Consider the following 6,900-nt stretch of genomic DNA (forward strand, 5'->3'; position numbering starts at 1 on the left):
TTGGCTATAAACATGGCATTGGCCAGCAGGATGGTGTACATAATGTGTATAAATTCAATTGGTATGTGAATTTGGAATTTACAATATTGATTAGAAGACTTGGTAATGGCCAGTAGGCTGGTGCGCTTAGTGCATTCGAATACAATTGGTATTTAAATTTGGAATTGACAATATTGTTTATGAATATGGCATTGGCCACCTGACTGGTGTATATGTATGAGTACAAATACAATTGATTTGAAATTTAAAATTTGGAAATTGACAATATTGCTTAAAGACTTGGCGTTGGCCATGCATGAGTACAAATACAATTGATTTAGAATTGGAATTTTAAATTTGACATATTATTTGAAAAGCTTGGCATTGGCCACTAGGAGACATGGATTTGAATTAACAATCTTAAGCATACTAGTCTGACTATCTTCCCAATTTGGGAACCTATTTGTATTTATGTTTAAGATTGGAGTCCTTTGGGCGGTTGGCACTGGCACAGTCGAATCAGAGGCTGGCATCAGATGTTCACCGTTGGAGCACTGGGTATTGACACAGTATGAAAGTGCGTACATTTTACACACATGCATAAAACAGATCAGCGGCAGGCAAATATATCCATATTTGAAATTACTGCTGGTCGTTGACGGCAATATATGCTGCTCCATAGGACAATCTAAATACTTTCAAACGAGATGATTAATGGTTCATAAAATGTAAGTAGTGTTGGGCAAAGAGTCCCAACTTAGACTAACCTGGTGGTCCTTAGCGACTCCACGGAGTTGTTATGGGTTATTTATGCGGTGATTCCAGTTGGGATTGTGGAACAGTTGCAGTCGATGGTATGCTGGATCTTGGGTGAGAGAAATAGATTACTATTTTGGCTTGGCACAGTGTAAATCGGTTGTGCAGTTTTGGCTCTTGTTGGCTGAGCTGTTGTAATAATGGTGTTAGTATGGCATTTGTATAGCGTTTTGGTTGCTTTGGCTCGTGGTGGAGCTGTTGAACTGGTAATGAGTTTGTGCATATTGTCACAGGCAGTACGATATTTCGATGAAATATTTGCCTAGTTTGCAACATAAGTTGCTTTTTGGCTCTTCTTGGTGGAGCAGGTAATGGTATTTAATTGGTGTCTTCTACACTGGCTGCTTGGATCACAATGTAAATCGGCTGTGAAAGTGATGGCTCATGTTGGCTGAGCAGTTCAAATTGAAGGCGTGGTTGGTGCAACTTTGTGCAGGCTTTGAGGCATATTTACTTTGGCTATGCAGTTATTGGGTGATATATTGTCTCTTGTTGGCCGAGCTGTTAATCTGGTCCGTTTTAATTGCTGGACTTACGACAGGTTTTAACTAGTCAATTCTTTACTTATTGGGATAAGTAATTTATTCAATTGCGGACGGACTACTAAATATTCCCCCAGAGACCCTAAATCATAATTGTTCTTAATAATTGGGCAAGGAGTCCCAACTTAGACTAACCTGGTGGTCCTTAGCAAGTCCACGGAGTTGTTATGGGTTATTTATGCGGTGATTCCAGTTGGGATTGTGGAACAGTTGCAAGTGATGGTATGCTGGATCTTGGGTGAGAGAAATAGATTACTATTTTGGCTTGGCACAGTGTAAATCGGTTGTGCAGTTATTGGCTCTTGTTGGCTGAGCTGTTGTAAATAATGGTGTTAGTATGGCGTTTGTGTAGCGTTTTGGTTGCTTTGGCTCGTGGTGGAGCTGTTGAACTGGTAATGAGTTTGTGCATATTGTCACAGGCAGTACGATATTTCGATGAAATATTTGCCTAGTTTGCAACTAAATATTGTAGTTGCTTTTTGGCTCATCTTGGTGGAGCAGGTAATGGTATTAAACTGGTGTCATATTACACTGGCTGCTTGGATCACAATGTAAATCGGCTGTGAAAGTGATGGCTCATGTTGGCTGAGCAGTTCAAAATGAAGGCGTGGTTGGTGCAACTTTGTGCTGGCTTTGGGGCATATTTACTTTGGCTATGCAGTTATTGGGTGATATATTGTCTCTAGTTGGCCGAGCTGTTGATCTGGTCCGTTTTAACTGTGCTGGACTCACGACAGGTTTTAACTAGTCAATATCTTTACTTATTGGGATAAGTAATTTATTCAATTGCGGACGGACTACTAAATTCCCCCAGAGACCCTAAATCATAAATTGTTCTTAATATTGGGCAAGGAGTCCCAACTTAGACTAACCTGGTGGTCCTTAGCGACTCCACGGGAGTTGTTATGGGTTATTTATGCGGTGATTCCAGTTGGGATTGTGGAACAGTTGCAAGTCGATGGTATGCTGGATCTTGGGTGAGAGAAATAGATTACTATTTTGGCTTGGCACAGTGTAAATCGGTTGTGCAGTTTTGGCTCTTGTTGGCTGAGCTGTTGTAATAATGGTGTTAGTATGGCATTTGTATAGCGTTTTGGTTGCTTTGGCTCGTGGTGGAGCTGTTGAACTGGTAATGAGTTTGTGCATATTTGTCACAGGCAGTACGATATTTCGATGAAATATTTGCCTAGTTTGCAACATAAGTTGCTTTTTGGCTCATCTTGGTGGAGCAGGTAATGGTATTAAACTGGTGTCTTCTACACTGGCTGCTTGGATCACAATGTAAATCGGCTGTGAAAGTGATGGCTCATGTTGGCTGAGCAGTTCAAAATGAAGGCGTGGTTGGTGCATCTTTGTGCTGGCTTTGAGGCATATTTACTTTGGCTATGCAGTTATTGGGTGATAATTTGTCTCTAATTGGCCGAGCTGTTGATCTGGTCCGTTTTAATTGCTGGACTTACGACAGGTTTTAACTAGTCAATTCTTTACTTATTGGGATAAGTAATTTATTCAATTGCGGACGGACTACTAAATTCCCCAGAGACCCTGAATCATAACTGTTCTTATTTTGGTAATGCAGAAAATGGCAAAGAAGTTTTGAGAAAACTGAGTAGGTATGTGCACAAGTGTCAGCAGTGGCCGCCAAAAATCAAAGCGTTCACAGCTGCACCTATGTATGTATGGACATGGGTGAACTTTCAAAATTTGAAAGCATACTTTTGAGTGTATGCATTAAATTGTAGAAAGGCTTAAAAATAAGTATATAAATACATAAATATAAATATATGTAGTATAGAGTTGAGTTTATAATTCGGCCTGGCAATGCCGGGCAGCAAGAGAGAATTCGAAGAGAGGTTATGTGTATGTATGTACATACGCGTCGGCTTGGGCTGGCGCCAACAAGACCGTCGCCAAAAATCATAGACGTCTGCAGCTGCGAGTGTGTATGTACAAGTGACGCTTCTGGTAAAAGTTTTTGTGCTACGCATCTTGAGACCTTGGACATAAAATTTGGTACGAGACTTACCCCGAAAATTATGGAATTTTGACTTGATTTAGTGTTTCTCACTATTTAGTTGGATATTAGGCCTTCAATTAATTTCCCCAAAAAAATTCACAGACAGACACCGGCCAATTCCCAAATTGTGGAGTAATTATTCGCGCACTATTTTGAGACTCCTTTGGACATTCCTGGAGTTTGACTAGCTTGAATTGGTTATATATTCACTGGATTTAATTTTTATTGCAATATATGAATTTATTTTTGCAGACGGACACCATTTGTTTTCCACTATTGTGGATTAATTATTAATTAATTTTGTGCGCACTATTTTGGGAATTATTATGGACAGAGAGAGAATTTGATCAATGTTCCACTTAAATGTGGCTATGATTTATATTTCACTTGCAATTATTTAATATTAATTGCTTATATTGGCACATATGGCCATACACACACAGACAGACACCGGCTATTTGGGACTTTTATGGACACTTTTAAATTTTCTGAGACTTACTTTTATTTAAATCGCTCAATTCGTTATTTTCACGCACTTTATCTTTGTAAAGGTAATTATTATTTTTTTTTTTTCACTTTCGGGTTTTTACGAGTTTTTTTTATAAGTTTTCACGCTCGATGGTATTTTCAGCTCCCGCCAATTTCACTTTTGCATTCACTTTGTAGAGACAACTCGCAGCTTATGACGATTTCAAGAATAGAGGCAGAGGGAGACAAATATCGTATCAAGATCAGTGTATCGATGTATCGATGATCACTTGACAGGGTTAAACTTTAACGTTTATGCGTGTTAGCATAAGAAATAGAGGATCTGGATGTTATGTTATTGTAAATTGGCCATGTCTCATATTGGCCGAGCTTGTAATTAATTCTGGAGATAACTATGCTTGCGCGTGTATGCGCACTGATGCAATTGGTATATAAATTTGGAATTTATAATATTGGCTATAAACATGGCATTGGCCATCAGACTGGTGTACATAATGTGTACAAATACAATTGGTATGTGAATTTGGAATTTACAATATTGATTAGAAGACTTGGTAATGGCCAGTAGGCTGGTGCATTTAGTGCATTCGAATACAATCGGTATTTAAATTTGGAATTGATAATATTGTTTATAAATATGGCATTGGCCGCCTGACTGGTGTACATAATGTGTACAAATACAATTGATTTGAAATTTGGAATTAACAATATTGTTTATAAACATGGCATTGGCCATCCGACTGGTGTATATGTATGAGTACAAATACAATTGATTTAAAATTTGGAAGTTAACAATATTGTTTATAATGTTTGGCAATGGCCAGCGGACTGGTGTACATAGATGTGTACAAATGAATTGGTATATAAATTTGGAATTTAACAATATTGGCTATAAACATGGCATTGGCCAGCAGGACTGGTGTACATAATGTGTACAAATTCAATTGGTATGTGAATTTGGAATTTACAATATTGGCTAGAAGACTTGGTAATGGCCAGTCAGGCTGGTGCACTTAGTGCATGTCGAATACAATTGGTATTTAAATTTGGAGCTTAACAATATTGTTTATGAATACTGGCATGGCCAGCTGGACTGGTGTACATAGTGTGCTACAAATGAAATTGGTATTTAAATTTGGAGTTACAATATTGTTTATAAATATGGCAATGGCCAGCGGACTGGTGTACATGATGAGTACAAATACAATTGGTATTTAAATTTGGAATTTACAATATTGTTTATAAACATGGCATTGGCCACCTGACTGGTGTATATGTATGAGTACAAATACAATTGAGGTTTAACAATTTGTAAGTTTAACAGGACTAGTGAACATAATGTGACAATGATTGGTTTATGGAATATTTCGCAATGGCAGCTCAGACTGGTGTACATGATGAGTACAAATACAATTGGTATTTTAAATTTGGAATTTGACAATATTGTTTATAAACATGGCATTGGCCACCTGACTGGTGTACATAATGTGCACAAATGAATTGGTATATGAATTTGGAATTTACAATATTGGTTAGAAACATGGCATTGGCCACCTGACTGGTGTACATGTATGACTACAAATACAATTGATTTAAAATTTGGAAGTTAACAATATTGTTTATAATGCTTGGCAATGGCCAGCGGACTGGTGTACATGATGTGTACAAATGCAATTGATATATAAATTTGGAGTTTACAATATTGGCTATAGACATGGCATTGGCCATCAGACTGGTGTACATGCATGAGTACGAATACATTTGATTTGAAATTTTGAATTTGAAATTTAACAATATTATTTGGAATTCTTGGCATTGGCCACTAGGAGACATGGATTTGAATTGACAATCTTAAGTATACTAGTCTGACTATCTTCCCAATTTGGGAACCTATTTGTATTTATGTTAAAGATTGGAGTCCTTTGGGCGGTTGGCACTGGCACAGTCGAATCAGAGGCTGGCATCAGATGTTCACCGTTGGAGCACTGGGTATTGACACAGTATGAAAGTGCGTACATTTTACACACATGCATAGAGCAGATCAGCGGCAGGCAAATATGATCCATATTTGAAATTACTGCTGGTCGTTGACGGCAATATGTGCTGCTCCATAGGACAATCTAAATACTTTCAAACGAGATGATTAATGGTTCATAAAATGTAAGTAGTGTTGGGCAATGAGTCCCAACTTAGACTAACCTGGTGGTCCTTAGCGACTCCACGGAGTTGTTATGGGTTATTTATGCGGTGATTCCAGTTGGGATTGTGGAACAGTTGCAAGTCGATGGTATGCTGGATCTTGGGTGAGAGAAATAGATTACTATTTTGGCTTGGCACAGTGTAAATCGGTTGTGCAGTTATTGGCTCTTGTTGGCTGAGCTGTTGTAATAATGGTGTTAGTATGGCGTTTGTATAGCGTTTTGGTTGCTTTGGCTCGTGGTGGAGCTGTTGAACTGGTAATGAGTTTGTGCATATTGTCACAGGCAGTACGATATTTCGATGAAATATTTGCCTAGTTTGCAACGTAAGTTGCTTTTTGGCTCATCTTGGTGGAGCAGGTAATGGTATTAAATTGGTGTCTTCTACACTGGCTGCTTGGATCACAATGTAAATCGGCTGTGAGAGTGATGGCTCATGTTGGCTGAGCAGTTCAAAATGAAGGCGTGGTTGGTGCAACTTTGTGCTGGCTTTGGGGAATTTAAATCATAATTCCTTTATATTGACAGAGCATTTACAGATACCATACATCCAAATGGAAGCGAGTGTGTGAATGGAATATGAGTGAACACACAGGAGGAATTGGTTCCCACTTGACCATGGTGCAGAAACACATTCCAAACAAACACGCTCCACATTCATATGTAGGCAGCCAAGCTTTGTCCGGATTTATTTAGGATAGATGTTTACAAATTCCAGTTACAAAATTTTAAGCTTAATATAATCACAATACTTTGATTTGATATAGTTTAGGGTTTTATCCCGGTATGATATAGCAAGTGTAATTATGTTTGTCTCATTTCTTCTTTGTAATTGATTGTGATTAATTGAGCATAACAT

General features: G+C 38.2%; 1 long non-coding RNA gene across 2 annotated transcripts; it reads right to left on the minus strand.

The window, feature by feature from the left end:
• Nucleotides 1–80: 80 nt before the first annotated feature.
• On the minus strand, nucleotides 81–6,514 carry LOC135430032 (uncharacterized). Of its 2 annotated transcripts, XR_010436517.1 has the most exons (4): nucleotides 6,043–6,514; nucleotides 2,210–2,309; nucleotides 1,473–1,570; nucleotides 81–844 (listed from the first exon to the last, which is right to left on the minus strand). It is a non-coding gene; the product is annotated as an uncharacterized LOC135430032 (long non-coding RNA). The 2 variants fall into 2 exon arrangements; XR_010436518.1 differs by lacking the exon at nucleotides 2,210–2,309 and having other exon boundaries at nucleotides 82–844; nucleotides 6,043–6,507.
• Nucleotides 6,515–6,900: the final 386 nt, after the last annotated feature.

This window comes from Drosophila montana, unplaced genomic scaffold, assembly GCF_035044405.1.
Source record: "Drosophila montana isolate Dmon_TW-CO22-7 unplaced genomic scaffold, ASM3504440v1 contig_2798_1, whole genome shotgun sequence".
In the NCBI taxonomy this organism is placed as follows: Eukaryota; Metazoa; Arthropoda; class Insecta; order Diptera; family Drosophilidae; genus Drosophila; species Drosophila montana.